Here is a 20,396-nt window from a genome sequence, read left to right as displayed (position 1 = left end):
TCGGACCCAGCAAAGCGGACATCCAGCCAAAGTCAGGCCAAACGCAGACGACCACGTATCAATAATGGGAACACTCCATCGCGACATCTCACAAGAATTACAAGGTAATTTCTTGTGTCCCATCTGATCATGAGGAATCGGACTAAAAGTCAAGAGGAAAAGAAAGCACATGACACTTGACAGTATGTATGTGCTTTGCAAAAAAGCCAATTTAAAAAAAAAAAAGCGATTGAGCACGGAACACGGTCAAGGATAGAATGACATCATTCTCAATAGATGGAGACTTTGAAAGCCCGAACTCATTCTTGATTAAAGCCATGAACACACCAGGAAGAGAAAGCTCACACCTCAGATGATCAAGGCTAATGCGAGAATCCTATCATTACACTCGATAGGGAATGAGTGAAATTACTTCCTCTAACATCCACATGGAGCCGAGGGTGATCTTTCCATCAGGTATTATCTAAAACAGGCTTGAGTCCTCAGAGTCGTAAGTCAAGAGAAAAATACAAAAGAGATACAAACCGGAAAGGAAGGAGTTAAATTATCCCATAGGTAGATGAGATGCTTCGATATTTAAAATCCCTCGGGACTGGCAGAGCGCTTGCCTGGCATATGCAAGGCTCTGGACTTGATCCTCTGAAGCACTTGTGAAGAAAAAGACTCTGAGTACCATCCAGAATGCAGCAAGACAGCTCTGCAGGTAAAAGTGCTGTCTACACAAGGCTGATCATCTGCGTTACAGCCCATGAGTTTTATCTACAGCCCCATGCCTTTGTAATCGCCAGAAAGCTGAAGGGCCATCTACCCTGGAATACACACAGAGCTGACAGAAACGCAGAAGAGGCTGTGCCTCAACAGCTTGGGAGAAAAGAACCGACTTTGCAAGTTTCCCTATGATCTCCCTCCACACAGCGTTCAGCCCCGCCCCTCCCCCAGACCCTGAAAAGTCCCAGGAACCCTGCTGAAAAGCATCTCCCGATTTAAATAAGCAGCCTAGGTGCTGGAAACATGCTTGCGCACCTCTGAATGTACCCGGAGAGGTACAGACTGTGCACTGTAAATTGGAGAGGTGTCTAATGTTAATTCTGAAATAATAAAGCCAGCCCTGCTCTCCCACACTCACTGCAGGCAGATGCGGGGAAAGAGGACTCACCCAGCGGCTCAAGGACCCGAAGCCTCTGCCAGAGTCCCTTGCTTCTTCCCAGAGGCTGCCAGGGAAGGAAAGTGAAGACAAGCCTGGGCGGAGCAGGAAGTGAGGCTTGGAGGCTACACACCACGGGGTGGGGAGTCAGGGTTCTGGTGCTCTAAGTGGTTGGGGCACCACGGGGTCAGCAAGACTGAGAGAGCTGGGCAGTCTGCACTATGTCCTAGATCAGGGACGAATCAGTGCTGGATGTTGAGGATCTGACATCTGGAATGAAGAGGGGAAAAGGAAAGCAAACGTGCCTTTTTTTCTCTTATTAACTGAACTGGCGGCGGGATAGCAATCACAAAGTGAACATGAGCATAACGCAGAAAGGGACAAACAAGGGGTCACGACTGCAGGGGATTTGTTTCCTTGGGCGCGAAGGTCGTTAATGTAACTTCGTTTGTAGTTTCTTTTTATAATTCAAGAGAACAATTGTTCACAGTTGTAATCTTTGTAACTGAGAGGCTAAGGCGGGAGGATTCGGTTTGTGTGCCTTGGCTAAACATTGAACTTTTATCTCCAAAAGAACAAGAAGACAGGGAGATTGCACTTGGACTGTTAACCTGGTCAGACAGTGCTCTGTGTTCAGCATCCGACGCATCACAGACCCGTTAAAGTTAAAGGCTGAAGAGTGAATTTCACTACCCAATCAGTTTTAACATTCTAGCCTGGATTAGGGAGGAACACGCATATCCTCCCCGCCCCCGCTGCCCCTCCCCAGCGACACACACCTCTAGCTGAGGAACTGTAGACAGTTGGTGACTGCCAGGGGAGGAAAAGTCAGTCAGTTTTCTTCGGGAGAGCGGTCCTCGGTGTGCTGACAGCCCAGGGGAGGTTTTTACACTGAGGAGTGTATGGGCAGCTCTGACTGGACTCCAGGGGTTACTGAAGGAGAGGAAAGGGAGGGGGGGAGGAGGGAGAGAGGAGGGAGGGAGAGAGAAAAGGAGGAGGAAGCTGCAGTTGGGAGAGGACTCTGAGGGGAATCCTGTGGGAAGGCAGCAGTGGAGATTAAGTGAGGCTGACTGTGGTTAATCCATCCTATGTATTAAATTCTCGAAATTCTCAAAGAATAACATTTTAAATAGCTTTCGTTAGGATTACCTTTTACTGGAGTCCAACACAGAAAGTGGGAAGAGGACGGGGCAGTGGACTGACTTCTAAGCATAAGGTCCTGAGTTCAGATCCCAGCACCCAGGGAAAAGCCTGCTAATGGGAAGGAGAGGCATGAGGGTCCCTGGGGCTACTGGCCAGCATTCTGTCTGTCAGAAATCCTCCAGTTCATTCCTCAGGTTCAGTGAGGGAGGGAGGGAAACACCAATGTCACAGAATGCAAGATACATTTACCATGTGACACATTTGTAATTGGGAGACTCAGAGGTTTTTTTTTAACAGAACATTGAGAGCACTTCTGGGATGGAGGGTAAGAATACACACCTATAATCTCAGGACTCATAGCCTGAGGCCCAAGGTTTCCAAGTTGAAGGACAGCCTGTGAACATAGGAAGTTGTAGCCTGGGCTACAAAGACTGCTTCTGCCCTCTACTTGGAATCTAGAACATAAGATTTTCAGGTATATCCTTATGTATTTCTGAACTTTGTTGGTATCTGATGTAATATGTCTACTATCGGTGTGCATTTTTCTTTGCTAGTTTGCTAACATGCAGTTGGAGCCCCGGGTCAGTCCATGTATAGTCTTTGGGTAGTGGCTTAGTCCCTGGAAGCTCTGGTTGCTTGGCATTGTTGTTCATATGGGGTCTCGGGCCCCTTCAAGCTCTTCCAGTCCTTTCTCTGATTCCCTCAACGGGGGTCCCGTTCTCAGTTCAGTGGTTTGCTGCTGGCATTTGCCTATGAATTTGGTGTATTCTGGCTGTGTCTCTCAGGAGAGATGTACATCCGGTTCCTGTCGGCCTGCACTTCTTTGCTTCATCCATCTTATCTAATTGGGTGGCTGTATATGTATGGGTCACATGTGAGGCAGGCTCTGAATGGGTGTTCCTTCTGCCTCTGTTTTAATCTTTGCCTCCCTATTCCCTGCCAAGGGTATTCTTGTTCCCCTTTTAAAGAAGGAGTGAAGCATTCACATTTTGATCATCCATCTTGAGTTTCATGTGTTCTGTGCATCTAGGGTAATTCAAGCATTTGGGCTAATAGCCACTTATCAATGAGTGCATACCATGTGTGTTTTTCTGTGATTGGGTTAGCTCACTCAGGATGATATTTTCCAGTTCCATCCACTTGCCTATGAATTTCATAAAGTCATTGTTTTTGATAGCTGAGTAATATTCCATTGTGTAGATGTACCACATTTTCTGTATCCATTCCTCTGTTGAAGGGCATCTGGGTTCTTTCCAGCTTCTGGCTATTATAAATAAGACTGCTATAAACATAGTGGAGCACGTGTCTTTGTTATATGTTGGGGCATCTTTTGGGTATATGCCCAAGAGAGGTACAGCTGGGTCTTCAGGTAGTTCAATGTCCAATTTTCTGAGGAACCTCCAGACTGATTTCCAGAATGGTTGTACCAGTCTGCAATCCCACCAACAATGGAGGAGTGTTCCTCTTTCTCCACATCCTCACCAGCATCTGTTGTTACCTGAGTTTTTGATATTAACCATTCTGACTGGTGTGAGGTAGAATCTCAGGGTTCTTCTGATTTGCATTTCCCTTATGACTAAAGATGTTGAACATTTCTTTAGGTGCTTCTCAGCCATTCTGCATTGCTCAGCCATGAATTCTTTGCTTAGCTCTGAACCTCATTTCTTAATAGGGTTATTTGTCTCTGTGCGGTCTAACTTCTTGAGTTCTTTGTATATTTTGGATATAAGGCCTCTATCAATTGTGGGATTGGTAAAGATCTTTTCCCAATCTGTTGGTTGCCATTTTGTCCTAACCACAGTGTCCTTTGCCTTACAGAAGCTTTGCAGTTTTATGAGATCCCATTTGACGATTCTTGATCTTAGACCATAAGCCATTGGTGTTTTGTTTAGGAAATTTTCTCCAGTGCCCATGTGTTCAAGATGCTTCCCCACTTTTTCTTCGATTAGTTTGAGAGTATCTGGTTTGATGTGGAGGTCTTGATCCACTTGGACTTAAGCTTTGTGATAAGCATGGATCTATGTGCATGCTTCTACATGTTGACCTCCAGTTGAACCAGCACCATTTGCTGAAAATGCTGTCTTTTTTCCGTTGGATGGCTTTGGCTCCTTTGTCAAAAATCAAGTGACCATAGGTGTGTGGGTTCATTTCTGGGTCTTCAATTCTATTCCATTGGTCTATCTGTCTCTCTCTGTACCAATACCATGCAGTTTTTATCACTATTGCTCTGTAGTACTGCTTAAGTTCGGGGATAGTGATTCCCCCTGAAGTCCTTTTATTGTTGAGGATAGGTTTAGCTATCCTGGGTTTTTTGTTATTCCAGATGAATTTGCAAATTGTTCTGTCTAACTCTTTGAAGAATTGGATTGGTATTTTAATGGGGATTGCATTGAATCTGTAGATCGCTTTTGGTAAAATGGCCATTTTTACTATATTAATCATGCCAATCCATGAGCATGGAGAGCTTTCCATCTTCTGAGGTCTTCTTCAATTTCTTTCTTCAGAGGCTTGAAGTTCTTATTGTACAGATCTTTTACTTGCTTGATTAAAGTCACACCGAGGTACTTTATATTATTTGGGTCTATTATGAAGGGTGTCGTTTCCCTAATTTCTTTCTCGGCTTGTTTCTCTTTTGTGTAGAGGAAGGCTACTGATTTATTTGAGTTAATTTTATACCCAGCCACTTTGCTGAAGTTGTTTATCAGCGTTAGTAGTTCTCTGGTGGAACTTTTGGGATCTCTTAAATATACTATCATATCATCTGCAAATAGTGATATTTTGACTTCTTCTTTTCCAATCTGTATCCTTTGATCTCCTTTTGTTGTCTGATTGCTCTGCCTAGAACTTCAAGAAGTATATTGAATAAGTAAGAAGAGAGTGGGCAGCCTTGTCTAGTCCCTGATTTTAGTGGGATTGCTTCAAGTTTCTCTCCATTTAGTTTAATATTAGCTACTGGTTTGCTGTCTATGGCTTTTACTATGTTTAAGTATGGGCCTTGAATTCCTATTCTTTCCAGGACTTTTATCATGAAGGGGTGTTGAATTTTGTCAAATGCTTTCTCAGCATCTAATGAAATGATCATGTGGTTTTTGTCTTCCAGTTTGTTTATATAGTGGATTACGTTGATGGTTTTCCATATATTAAACCATCCCTGCATGCCTGGAATGAAGCCTACTTGATCATGGTGGATGATTGTTTTGATGTGTTCTTGGATTCAGTTTGCAAGAATTTTATTGAGAATTTTTGCGTCGATATTCATAAGGGAAATTGGTCTGAAGTTATCTTTCTTTGTTGGGCCTTTGTGTGGTTTAGGTATAAGAGAAATTGTGGCTTCATAGAAGGAATTTGGTAGTGCTCCATCTGATTCAATTTTGTGGAATAGTTTGGATAGTATTGCTATGAGGTCTTCTATGAAGGTCTCATAGAATTATGCACTGAGCCCATCTGGACCTGGGCTCTTTTTGGTTGGAAGACCTTTAATGACTGCTTCTATTTCTTTAGGAGGTATGAGGTTGTTTAAATGGTTTATCTGTTCCTAATTTAACTTCAGTACCTGTTATCTGTCTAGGAAATTGTCCATTTCCTGCAGATTTTCAAGTTTTGTTGAATATAGGCTTTTGTAGTAGGACCTGATGATTTTTTTAATTTCCTCTGGCTCTGTTGTTATGTCTCCCTTTTCGTTTCTGATTTTGTTAATTTGGACACACTCTCTGTGTCCTCTGGTTAGTCTGGCTAAGGGTTTATCTATCTTGTTGATTTTCTCAAAGAACCAACTTTTGCTTCTGTTGATTCTTTGTATAGTCTTTTTTGTTTCTACTTGGTTGATTTCAGCTCTGAGTTTGATTATTTCCTGCCTTCTACTCCTCCTGGGTGTATTTGCTTCTTTTTGTTTTAGATCTTTTAGGTGTGCTGTCAAGGTGCTGATATATGCTCTCTCCTGTTTCTTTCTGCAAGCAATCAGAGCTATGAGTTTTCCTCTTAGCATAGTTTTCATTGTGTCCCATAAGTTTGGGTATGTTGTACCTTCATTTTCATTAAATTCTAAAAAGTCTTTAATTTCTTTCTTTATTTCTTCCTTGACCAGGTTATCATTGAGTAGAGCATTGTTCAACTTCCATGTATATGTGGGTGTTCTTCCCTTATTGTTGTTGAAGACCAGCTTGAGCCCATGGTGGTCTGATAGGACGAATGGGGTTATTTCTATCTTTCTGTATCTATTGAGGCCTGTTTTTTGACCAATTATATGGTCAATTTTGGAGAAAGTACCATGAGGTGGTGAGAAGAAGGTATATTCTTTTATTTTAATGTAGAATGTTCTATGAATATCTTTTAAGTCCATTTATTTCATGACTTCTCTTAGTCTATGTCTCTGTTTAATTTCTGTTTCCATGATCTGTCCATTGATGAGATTGTGGTGTTGAAATCTCCTACTATTATTGTGTGAGGTGCAATGTGTGCTTTGAGCTTTAGTAAGGTTTCTTTTATGTATGTAGGTGCCCTTGTATTTGGAGCATAGATATTTAGGATTGAGAGTTCATCTTGGTGGATTTTTCCTTTGATGAATATGAAGTGTCCTTCCTTATCTTTTTTGATGGCTTTTAGTTGAAAATCAATTTTATTCGATATTAGAATGGCTACTCCAGCTTGCTTCTTCAGACCATTTGCTTGGAAAATTGTTTTCCAGCCTTTCACTCTGAGGTAGTGTCTGTCTTTGTCTCTGAGGTGTGTTTCTTGTAAGCAGCAGAATGCAGGGTCCTCCTTGCGTATCCAGTTTGTTAATCTGTGTCTTTTTATTGGGGAATTGAGTCCATTGATGTTGAGAGATATTAAGGAATAGTGATTGTTGCTTCCTGTTATATTCATATTTGGATGTGAGATTATGTTTGTGTGCTTTTCTTCTCTTTGTTTTGTTGCCAAGACAATTAGTTTCTTGCTTTTTCTAGGGTGTAGCTTGCCTCTTTATGTTGGGCTTTACCATTTATTATCCTTTGTAGGGCTGGATTTGTAGAAGGATATTGTGTAAATTTTGTTTTGTCATGGAATATCTTGGTTTCTCCCTCTATGTTAATTGAGTGTTTTGCAGGATACAGTAACCTGGGCTGGCATTTCTGTTCTCTTAGGGTCTGTATGACATCAGTCCAGGATCTTCTGGCCTTCATAGTTTCTGGTGAGAAGTCTGGTGTGATTCTGATAGGTCTGCCTTTATATGTCACTTGACCTTTTTCCCTTACTTCTTTTAATATTCTTTCTGTTTTGTGAATTTGGTGTTTTAACTATTATGTGACAGGAGGAGTCTCTTTTCTGGTCCAATCTATTTGGAGTTCTGTAGGCTTCTTGTATGTTTATGGGCATCTCTTTCTATAGGTTAGGGAAGTTTTCGTCTATGATTTTGTTGAAGATATTTACTGGTTTTTTGAGCTGGGAGTCTTCACTCTCTACTATACCTATCATCCTTAGGTTTGATCTTCTCATTGAGTCGTGGTTTTCCTGTACGTTTTGGACCAGTAGATTTTTCCATTTTACACTATCTTTGACAGTTGTGTGGATGATTTCTATGGAATCTTCTGCTCCTGAGATTCTCTCTTCTATCTCTTGTATTCTGTTGGTGATAATTGTATCTACAGCTCCTTGTCTCTTCCTTTGGTTTTCTATACCATGGTTGTCTCCATTTGTGCTTTCTTTATTGCTTCTATTTCCATTTTTAATTCCTTCACCTGTTTGATTGTTTTTTCCTGGATTCCTCTCTATATGCTTCTACTTGTTTATTTATGTTTTCCTGCCTTTCTCTAAGGGAGTTCTTCATTTCTTTCTTGAAGTCCTCCATCATCATGATCAAATGTGATTTAAAATCAAGATCTTGCTTTTCTGGTGTGTTTGGATATTCAGTGTTTGCTGTGGTGGGAGAATTGGGCTCCGATGATGCCATGTAGTCTTGGTTTCTGTTGCTTGGATTCCTGTGCTTGCCTCTCACCATCAGGTTGTCTCTGTTGTTACCTTGTTCTGGTATTTCTGACAGCGGTTAGACTGTCCTTTAGTGCTGTGTGTCAGGAGTGCTGTAGACCTGTTTTTCTGTTTTCTTTCATCCAGTTATGGGAACAAAGTGTTCTGCTCTCGGGTGTGTAGTCTTTCCTGTCTACTGGTCTTCAGCTGTTCCTGTGGGCATGTGTCCTGAGTCCACCAGGCAGGTCACTTGGAGCAGAAAAGTTGGTCTTACCCCTACTCCCAGTGCTGGAGTTTCTCCTGGGGGGCTGCTTTTGAGTTCTCCGTGCGTGTGACAACCAGAAGAGCCTGCCTGCCTTTTCCCCGGGGCCCCTGTGCTCCGGGGTCCCAGATGGCATTAGGTGTTTTCCTCTAGAGTCAGAAATGTGGGCAAAATGTAGTCTCTTCTGGCTTCCCAGGCGAGTCTGCCCTTCTGAAGGTTTTGCTCTCCCTCCCATGGGATTTGGGTGCAGAGAGCTTTTGACCAGGTCCCTTCAGATCTGGGTGGTGTCTGGACTGCAGGGGACCTGCCGCCTAAGTGCCCCTATTGTCCAGTTCCCAGAGGCCCTAGAGAGTTTCCTCTTAGGCCAGGGATGTGGGCAGGGGTGGGCAGTACTAGAGGTCTCTCCCGCTCTGAAGTCTCAGGAGTGCCCACTTGTCCAGGTGGTGAGCTCTCTCTCCCACGGGGGTTTGGGAGTAGGGAGCTGTGGGCCAGGATCAGAGGAGTTCGGTCTCCAGCTAAAACCAGAAGTGTCTGGTCCCAGAGGAATTTTGCCTCTGTGTGTCCTGAGTCCACCAGGCAGGTCACTTGGAACAGAAAAGTTGGTCTTACCTCTATTCCCGGGGCTGGAGTTGCTCCTGGGGGGCTGCTTTTGAGCTCTCCATGAGGGCAGCAACCAGAAGGGCCTGCACTGGCTTTTCCTGGGGCCCCTGTGTGCCGGGGTCCCAGATGGCGTTAGGTGTTTTCCTCTGGAGTCAGAAATGTGGACAGAGTGTTGCTTTTTTTTTTTTTTAAAGTAACTCTAAGACTTGATGCTCACAATTGAAGTCTTAGTAGGAAAGCTGCTTTAGTTATAATGAAAAAAATTTAATTATCATTTCTAAAAATCATAAACAAGATTTTTAAATTATTAAGGCTTTTCCTGTGATGAGACAATCAGTTTCCCTGAGCATTGTTATGTTCTCTCCCCCTCTGGAACCTTCTCAATGGTTGTTTCAGTTCACATCTCAGGAAAGGGGCCCTCACAGTTTAGCTTCAGTATGTTTTTTGTTTTGTTTTGTTTGGTCCCCTAGCAGAAAATATGGGCTAGTAATTTTTAGCAGAAGAATCTTGGCGAAACTGTAATCGAAGAGAGTTTCTCTGGAGAGAAGGCCTGTAGATCTGCTGACATGCAGGAGGGCATGTGACATTCATGTGGAGAGGGGACCCCTCTCCCTGAGAGCTATTTTATCCTTAACTAAATATATTTAGCCATGAGTTACTCTAAGACCCTTCATCCTACTAGCAGTAGCGGTGGAGGGAAGGGAGGAGGCCTGTGTCCATGGGAGGAGGCGTCACATTCTGTCAGTGCACAGTTAGGTTTGTTTGTTGATTTGTTTCCTTGGTATCTGTGGAAGTCCATCTGGATGCCTCCACAGGGTTTCAGTTCAGATCTTACATCTCGGTTTTTAATTAACTCCAACCCCCTTTCTCTGTTTTGGCAAGTCACACATTGTTAACACACACGTTTGGCACAGACCTGTGAAGACTCCTACCTAAGTTTGGTTTCTATTGCTGTAAAAAAGTCATCGTGAGTCCAAAAGTGTGTGGAAAATGGGTTTACGTAGCTGACCATCCTGACCATATTCTATCATTAAGAGGAGCAAAGATAGAAACTCAAGGGAGGAAGGAATCTGGAGGCAGGAGCTGGAGCAGAGACCATGAAGGATGCTGATTACTGGCACACACCCATAGCTTCCTTGCCTACTTTCTTATCCAACCCAGGATGTCCTTCCCAGAATGGTGCTGTCCACAGTGGGCTGGATCCTGCCTCATTAATTAATCAAGAAACTACCTCCAAAGGTTTGTCTATAAAAGAATCTGATGGAATCATTTTCTCAACTGAGGAACTGAAGCTGCTCTCTCTCTCTCTCTCTCTCTCTCTCTCTCTCTCCCCCCTCTGTCCCCCCCTCCCCTCCTCCAGGTTTCTCTGTGTGGCTCTGGTTGTCCTGGAACTTACTCTGTAAACCAGGCTGGCCTTGGGCAATCCCCACCAGCTTTTGACAATGTTCTCTCTTCATAATGACCAGAGCTTCCTTCAAGCTGTCAAAAGAACCAACCAGCAAAACCCACACACACAATCGTAGCCTCTGTATTGTATCACCCATAGCCTGTGGTACCCAGTGGATTTCTTGTAAGATGTAGGATGGTTAGAGTTTAGTCTCTCAATACTCTGTGGCCTCTCTGAAACAGACCATTTACCAGAGGGGTCTTATCGTCCTGCATCCTGCCCTGACCTAGAAAGACAATGACAGAAACACCGCATGTCCTCTCTGACCATCACTATTCTCTTTGCTGTAGCTTGTAAGCTTTGTTGGAAACAGGACCGCTTTAACAGTGTTGTCACTAACCCATGCAACACGGAGCTAAAGCTCAGATTGGTTTACAATGAATTGGGTTTTGTTCTTTCAAGTCGTTAGATCAAATAAAGGTAGCAAAACCACAAGTAATTATGTTGATAACACGCATTTTTTGCTTTGTTTCTCTGATAACTGAAATTGGTTATATAAAGCTTTAGAAGCCACTGTTTATAACTGTTACCATGAGATGGTGACACATATCAACTCTGTCAATTTAAATAAAGGTTTGATATCAATGTACTGACCATCCACTTACAAATTGTAATATCCTGCCTATCATCTTCAATGTTTATGGCTTACATATCTTAAATAACTTACTCAGTCACTTGCAACCTACATAAACTTTCTAGTTTTTCTTTCTGTTCTGAAAATATTGTTTAATCTTTATACATAAATTGTTCTTTAACACTTCCTCCTCCTCCTTTCTTATTTATTTATTTACTTACTTACTTACTTACTTACTTACTTATTTATTTACTTTCGTTTTTGGAGACAGGGTCTCTCCGTTTAGTCCCTGCTGCCCTGGAACTTGTTCTGTAGATCAAGCTGGCCCCAAACTCACAAAGATTCACCTGCCTCTGCTTCCCAAGTGCTGGGATTAAAGACATGCTCCAACATACTGAAGATTATTTTTATATCTTATTATATTTTTTAAACTAACTTTTTAGAAATTCCATGGGACATGGGTGTTTGACTGTTTACAGTTACACATTTAATAAGCAACTATGTCTTTTATCATCAGGATTAAAAAACGCAATTTTTAAACCACTAACAAAAATATGGTAGTTTAAGTTTGCCTTTGTTGTTGATGTAAAGAAATCTACTGGTAAGGTTTCACTATCTCAGTAAGACGCCTGTCAGCTTCAGAACAAGGCGTCCTTGTTAGTTCACATCTGAAACATATTAGGGGTGAAGTGGAAACGTAAGGGATCCGTGGAAAGTCAGTTGTGTTGGAAAGTATTTTGCTGGGGCAAACACGTGAGGGAGTGTTTTCCTGAAGTCGACACAGGTGAGAGGCTAAGGCAGACTCGTGAAGGAACATTTTGCTAAAGGGAGGTTACAAGAGAGAGGATGTTCTGCTAAAGCAAGCACGTGAAAGGACACATGAAGGATTCTTTGCCAATGACACGCACTTACTGGTCTGCCTTACATTGCATTTTAGCTCTAAGGACCAGAATGCCGAGGTCTCCTTTATAGACATGTGTGTATGGGCAGGCCAGCAGGCTAGGCAGAGTACTGAGTCCAAGTCCTGACATAATTAATGGGCAGAACATTTCATCACTTTTTCTTTGTCTCCTGTGTGTGGTGGCTTAAGATTTCTATTGGGTGCTGCAAACTATGGGCAGGGAGCTAAAAGTGTGAAGTCTGGGGGAGGCGATTCCAGGAGTCATGTGGTGCAATCCAAAGTATGCTGGAGCACAGTGACCATCCTGCCTGCCTCTTTTCTGCTTTTCTTTCCCTTGGGTGAAAAGGAGACACATGGGGCACACTGGACAGGCTCCTGTCATGGCAGTAGCCATGAACTCCTTTTTCGATTGTATTATGGCCTGCTCTACAAGATGCAAAACCTGTGTGGTGCTGTGGCTTGTGAGGCCATAAGTGTCGGGAGAATCTGCTGTTATTCTTCTAAATGGATATGGTATTGAACTGACTTCTAGTGAGTTACTGTTACTCCTGTAGATTAGTACATCTCAGACATTAATTCGGAGAAGCTTGGTTTCGATTCTTTGATGGCCAGAGACCCACAACATCAGTAGAAGGTGATGGATTGACGCAGAGACCCCCAACATGCAGAGAAAAGAGACTGCAAAGGATCCAACCCTGAACAGGAAGTCTGCATCGCACCTCTCCTCCCAAGGCTTACGGATCCTGGTGAGGTCAGGTGAAAGACTGTAAGAGCCGGAAGCAGTGGGTAACCACAGTGAAGCAGGGCCATCCAGTCACAATTGTGCAGTGACACATGTGAATGCAAAACAGTTGTGACGACATGTGAAACACTTGACCTAGATCAAGGCAGCAGCATCCCAGCATGGAAGGAAGAGGTGGACAGGAAGTGCCACCCTTAGCATATTGTCAGCTGCTGGCTGCTGGGAACGGTGAGCCATTTTTCTTTAAAGATGAAGCCTCTGGAAGCCAGACTTTGCTTCAGTATATGGCCCTATACACAGGCACCCGTAGACAGTCTACAGTGGTCCTGTTTATAAAAAGAGAAACAAAGCATGAGGCGGGATAGGAGGAGAACTGAGCGTGACAGGAAATGGAGCAGCTGCTTTTCAGATGCTCATACGGCGCCACTTGTAGAAGTTTGTTCAGCCTTCATTTTCCAGAGTGATGAGAGTCCATCTTGGCAGGGGGTTATGGCAGCAGGCGGCAGGCATGGATGTGGGATGAGGAAGCCGAATGCTCACGTGTTCACATGCATGCACAAAGCAGGGAGAGATTCACAAGTGGGGCAAGACTATGACCACCCAATGCTGCCCAGTGACATACTGGCCCCATCACGTCTCTACCTCACACAGCACAAGCAATTGTGAACCCAGCATCCCCTAAGGGTCAGGGACATTTCTCATTCAAAAATCCCCATGGAAGAGGAATTTGGTAGTGGGGAGAAGAATAGGGGTGGACTTGATCACCACACCTTACAGGCATTTATATACCTCAAACAAGATTTAAATAAAAACATATTTATTAAAGATTTACATCTCTGGATGGCCATATGTATATGACCATATAGATAGGAAATAGAAACAAACTGAGCACTTTCTCAAAGCCACGCATCTCCCATTGCCAAGCTACAGGATGTCCTTGCACCAGAAGAAATGATGCAAATTGTAACACATTCAGTAGTTATATTCACCCGCTCCCTTGGTGGGAAAGTGTAGAATCTGGTTCACTTGTCTGTTGATTCCTATACAGTAAGGGTATCATTTATGGACATGTAAGACTGAACAATCATTTCTACAGAGATGAGCAGACGTATGCTAACACGGAAGACTGACTTAGTACTGAGGACTCTGGAATCTCCCGCTGTTTCTAATGCTTTTCAGGACACAAGGGAGCCCTGACAGAGCCTCCTCCTGATGAACACTTACTGTAGAGACCAGTGAATAAACCAGGTCATCTCTGCTGTAGCTAACATGGCGGCAAGTCTCTTACACCAGCATGAAAGCAAGGCAGAAATCTGCTTCCTTTGTGAGGGAATCAGCCAACCGCAGCCTTTACTGAATTCCAAATTATTATGGTTTCTAATACAGTCCCAGGAAATGTCTTTTAAGAACCCACTAGAAATGGCCTGTTAGCTACATCCTAGGACTGACATTAGAGCAACAGTCACAGAAGAGGAAGAAAGGCAGCTCCTCCTCTATGACAATAAGCTTTAGCATGTGGCTTCATGTCCCAAGTACTGATTTATCAAGCAGGCTACATGTTAAACAAGGAACAGAGGAAGCTTTTTTTCTCTTAGAAAAACACTCACCAGCATGAACACAAAGTAGATGGTCACAAACAGTGTTGGGACAGCCACTGCATTCTCCCCGGCTCCTATAGACAGTGGCAGGGAGCTGGCAGAATAAGCCAACATCATGACGGTAAATAGCATAGTGAAGACAGAGCTCATGCTTGTTTTTACTCCTTAGAGAAAAAAATGAGTTAGTCCAGCTACCCAAGTCGGGAGAACTGTACATTGTTCAAATAATACTTTAATAATCACAGGGACTGGTAACCATTCTAAAGCCACCCAACTACTCTGGGTCTCCCCTTTCATTATGTCCTTCCATGTGATCACAGAGAGTTATTAGACAGATTTTTTTTATTCTATTTTTAAATGTGTTTTATTGTGTCTGTGTGGAGTATGCCACCGTGTGCAGTTTCCCTATGGAGCCAGAAGACAGCATCAGATCTTTCACAGCAGGAGTTACAAGCCTTTGAAAGCTGACCAATGACGTGTGTGCTGGGAACCAGATGTGGCGACCCTGGAAAAGCAGCAAGTACTCTTATCTGATGAGTCACCTACCCAGCCCCCCAATATGGCTTTCCTTCCCAACTCACCAGAAAAGTACCTTTCCATATAACACATGTTCTCATTTATACATAATTAAGAACAACTTACGAGATCCCAACCTGGAGAGCTACAGGTACCGTAGTTAGCCAAAATTCTATGCCTTCTCTCACAGGAGACTCACCAAGAGAAAACACTCCTGTCCACGTCCCCCTGTGTTTATTATAATTCCATTCATAAGGAAATTGAGATCAGGATTGTGCTGGTTAGTTTTACCCATCTATCACAAGCTAGGGTCATGTGGGAAGAGGAACCTCAATGAAGAAATGCTTCTGGCCTTTATCACAAGCACTTGAGAGGCGGAGGCAGGTAAATCACTGTGAGTTCAAGGCTACCCTGATCTGCAAAGAGAGTCCAGACAGCCAGGGCTTGATACAAAGAAACTGTACATTGGAAAGGAAAAGAAAAAGAAACTACTCTGGATCCCCAATTTCATCAATTCCTTCCATGTGACCACAGAGAATCCATATACAGGATTTTTTAATTCTATTTTAAAATATGGGGTGCATGCACCGTGCTGTGCCCCTGTCTTTAGAAGCAAGCCAGCTAGTAGGAAGCATTATTCTGTGGCCTCAGCTTCAGCTCCTGCCTCCAGGTTCCTGCTTGAGTTCCTACCCTGACTTCCTTTCTTGATGTGTGGTAAGTCGTCTAAGGCAACGATTTGAACAACCTTGCAGCTGGTGGTTTTCACCCTTAGTGACGGGAGGGTGCCTCCAGCTTTATTTTTCTCTAGAAAATTGCACAACTACAGAGGAGGGCAGTAAGCTTCATAAGCTGCTTCATAATCTTTACAGAGCTGATGCATGAGTCATGTGTTTTTATAATAGTCACAGGAAAACAAGATGGAATCTGGGGAAGCTGAATTCCATCCCTAATTGTCTAGAAATTATTCTTATTATTATCATGGTGTGGATATGGGTGTGTATGTATTATGGTGTGCGTGTTGTATGTGGGCCATGGTGTTCGTGTGCCATGGTGTGCATATGGGACTGTGTGCATTCGCGATGCTGTGCATATGTCATGGTGTGTGTGTGTGTGTGTGTGTGTGTGTGTGCATGATGGTGTTCATGTGCCAGGGTGTGCATATGGCATGCCATGCATGTGTGATTGTGTCCATGTTGCATGGAGTGCATATGTCATGGTGTGTTCCATGGTGTGCATATATCACGGTGTTTACTGTCAGGTTTGCATGTGCCACTGTATGCATGTATCATGGTGTGCATCAGGTGCCATGGCATGCATCTGTCATGATGTACATGTGTCACAGTGTGCATGTGGCATGGTTTTAATGGGTCATGGTGTGTATTTGGCATGGTATACATGTATCACAGTGTACATGTGTCAGGGAGTGAATGTGTTAGGATTTTCATGTGCCATGGTGTGCATTTATCATAGTGTGAATGCGTCATGGTGTGTATGTGTCAGAGTATGCACCTATCGCTATATGCATGTGTCATGGTATACATGTGTTATGGTCTGCATGTGTCATGATGTGCATGTGCCATGTTGCACATATTAATGGCATGCATGAGAAAGAGAGAGAGAGAGAGAGAGAGAGAGAGAGAGAGAAAGACTCTCAGCGCCCGCGCACAGGTGGATCAGGCAGCCACACTGTAACTGTAATTCTGGGACAGTGGAGATGAGCACACTACTGGAAATCTCTGGTCTATCAGTCTGGATAACCTTGAGTACAAGCCAAGAGAGAGACTTGGTCTCAAAAACAAACAAACAAATAAGGGGGTTGATGTAACCTGAGAAACACCTCACATTGCCCTCTGACCTCCACATGTGTATAAAGACATGTGCAAACATATTCACACCCACACATGTGCAGAAATGATAATAATGAAAGCACGAGGAAATGTGGCAGAGAAGGAGTTTTATTTGCCACAGCCTTCACCTTGACTTGGTCATTGTTGGAGTCAAGTTCAAGTCGATCAAAAACCTCATCTAAAATCTGACACAGTAAACTAATAAAAGAGAAAATGGGGAACTGCCTTAAGCATACTGGACAAGAGAGAAATTCCTAAACAGACCATCAAAGTCTCAGTACCTAAGATCAGCAATTGATAAGTGGGGTCTCATGAATCTGAAAAACTTCTGAAAGTCAAGGATGCTGTCATTAGGACAAAATGACAGCCACAGAATGGGAGAAGATCTTTACCAACCCTACAGCTGATAGAGAACTAATATCCAAAATATATACAGAACCCAAGGAACTGACACCAACAAACCAAATAACCCCAATTTAAAAATGGACTACAGAGCTAAACAGAATTCACAACGAACAATCTCCAAAGCCCAAGAAACTCGAAAGAAATGTTGAATGGACGTCCTTAGTCCTCAGGGAAATGCTAATCATACGGACTCTGACATTCCACTTTACATCCTTCAGAATGATTAAGATAAAAGCTCAAGTGGCAAGGGTGTGGAGAGAGAGGAACACTCCTCCATTGCTGTTGGGAATGCAAACTTGACAACCACTTTAAAAATCAATCTGACAGTTTCCCAGAAAATTGGGAACAGTTCTACCTCAAGACTCAGTTATATCAGTCCTAGGCATACACCCAAATATACCCCACCATACCACAAGGGCACTTGCTCAATTATGTTCATAGCAGCTTTACTTGTAATAGCCAGAAACTAGAAAGAACGTAGACTTCCCTCAACTGAAGAGTGGCTAAAGACAATGTGGCACATCCATACAATGGCACATCTACTCAGCTATTAAAAACAAAGACGTCATGAAATTTGCGGGCAAATGGATGGAACTAGAAAATATCATCCCGGGTGAGGTAACCCAGACCCAGAAAGCCACATGTGTTATGGACTCACTTGTAAGTTGTCATTAGCCATAAAGTGCAGGATAACCATGCTACAAGTCACAGACCCAAAGAAACTAAGCAATAAGGAGGGCTCAAGGAAGGATGCTTGGATCTCATTCAGAAGGGGAAAGAAAATAACCATTAGAGGTGGTTGGAGAGAGGCAACTGGGTTCAAGAGGGTTTAGAGAGTTGCTGGGAGAGCATTGAGATTGAGAAGGGATCTGTGGGAGGCATCTCTGGGACTAGCTGGAGGGAGGCTAAGGGGTAACCCTAGCTGAGACTCCTAGCAGCAGCGATATAGACTAAAGTAGCCACCTTCTGTAGCCAGGTAGACTTCCAGTAGACGAAGGGGGACATCAACTCACCCACAAAACCTAAAGCCTGAAAGTTATCCTGCCTACAAGATGCACAGGGACAAAGATGGAGAAGAGACTTAGGGAACAATCAACCCATGACTGACCCAACTTGAGACCCATCCCATCTGAGACAGCCATCCCCTGACACTATTGATGATACTCTGCTATGCTTGCAGGAAGGAGCCTAGAAAAACTGTCTCCTGAGAGTCTTCATCCAGCAGCTGATGGAAACAGGTGCAGAGACCACAGTCAAACATCAGACAGAGCTCGAGGAATCTTGTGTGTGAGCCAGAGGGGTCAAGGACACCACAAGAAGACCTCAACTAACCTAGGCCCATGGAGGGCCAGAGAGACTGAACCACCAATCAAAGAGCATGCAGGGGCTGGACCTAGGTCTACATATTTAGAGCAGATGTGCAGCTGGGGTTCATGTGGGTCCCCTAGCAATTGGAACTGGGGTATCTCTGACTCTCTTGCCTGCCATTGGATCCCCTTCTCCTACCTGGACTGCCTAGTTGGGCCTTAGTAGAAAAGGCTGGGCTTAGTCCTGCTGGGACATCATAGTGTTAGGGTCTGTGAATCGCCAAAAGGAAAGGGTGCTCATTCATGCATGCAGGGACCCAATTCCATCGAGATGGAAGGACCCCAACTGAATTCACAGACTCAGTTTTAAAGCCATCACAAGGAGCATGAGGGGGGGTAGGTGATCTATATTTTGATTGATGGGTTCTCTCTCCAGGGTCTGGGTGATGCTATGATTCAGACTAACTATTCTTGCTTCATGCCAAGGGGCGGTAGCTCTTGACCTCCTGGTTGCAAATTTGGCTAACTCTCCTTTCACAAGCCAGGGAGAGATTCCTTTTACACAAGCCTGGGGTTGTTCCTGTAGCATGTGCCCAGTGCTGGGAAATAGCTCAGTCCTGTTCTCCTAAACTAGTTTGTACCCGTCATACAGCCAGCCTGACTCAGGCCAATTCACTCCTTTTAGTAGATCAGTAAAGAAAAAAACCTATCAAATATCAAATAACAAGCTAAGGTTTTGCTATCACCGACAATCTCTGTATGTGTGTTCATTTGCTTGTAGACGTAAGTAGACACTCGTCTTTGTTGTTAGTTATATTTCTTAATCGTCAAAAGAACCAACAAGTTACTTCTAAATTTGCTGTGGCCGTGGATAACCTCAACACTTAATATGTCATATTTTTCCTGAGTAAGTCTTGGTTTTGGTTGAAAAGATGTCTAGCTATATGATTTGTTTCCTTTCAATTATAGGAATGTAATTTTAGCTTTCTGATATGCAAACTAGAAGACTGGCTTATGTGCATTCTGAGCTACACACTTCTTAGAGATTTGTACACTATACATGCTTTGTATTTTGGAAGCAAGGAGGTGTAGACCTATTTACAAGGAGCAGCCTCTTCTTCTCCCACTATTATATAATTACATGTAATTTCTTTAGTAATTTTCCATTACAAAATTATGGGAATTCTGTATTCAGATCAAATTAATTAATACTATTTTAATGCCCCAGTGATTATGACTTTCTTTCCTTCACCCTGCAGGGAACTCACAATTCAGAGCTGTAGTGTTAATGGGAGAATGGTATGCGGAAAGAGAGCACATTTCTGTAGCTCCTACTTACCACAGATGTCCCCGGGAGGTTACACATGACAGTCATTAGGGTTCTTAATGCTTTTCTGACTTGAGCCTACACCTGTGCTTCATTGTGTTGGAGAGTTTGTTCAGATTCCATGTCCCATGTGCTGTCTTTGTTTGACAGATGACAATCAACTGTGATTTATAGAAGTTTACCTAGGCTAGCCAGAATTGCAGAATGAATTCATGTTCAAAAAGAGAAGAAAACAAGGAGAAATAATTCATCCTAGAAAATGTAAGAACATTTTTCTGAAAGGCAGCAACGATCTGTCTTTCTTACTTCCACTTCAGGCTTAGGAAACCATGGGAAAGGTCATCTTTCAAGGTCATCCTTCTTGGAACCACTGTTGATCAGTCTTTTTGCTGCCTGTACCTGGGCCATGAGAAAGTATTATTCTCATCCTCTCATTTGGTGTATATGTGCGAGCACATATGCTATATGCACATGTTCTTGTGGGTATGTGCATGAAAGTGTGTGTGTGTGTGATGTGAATGTCAGAGGCCAACATTAGGTTTCTTTCTCAGCTATTCTAAACCTTTTTTTAATTGAAAATAATTTTTTCCATAAATACATTCTGATCACAGTTTCCCCTTTCATCTCCCAGATCCTCCCCCAC

Source organism: Rattus rattus, chromosome 11, assembly GCF_011064425.1.
Source record: "Rattus rattus isolate New Zealand chromosome 11, Rrattus_CSIRO_v1, whole genome shotgun sequence".
NCBI classification, from domain to species: domain Eukaryota; kingdom Metazoa; phylum Chordata; class Mammalia; order Rodentia; family Muridae; genus Rattus; species Rattus rattus.
This window is presented reverse-complemented; position numbering follows the sequence as displayed.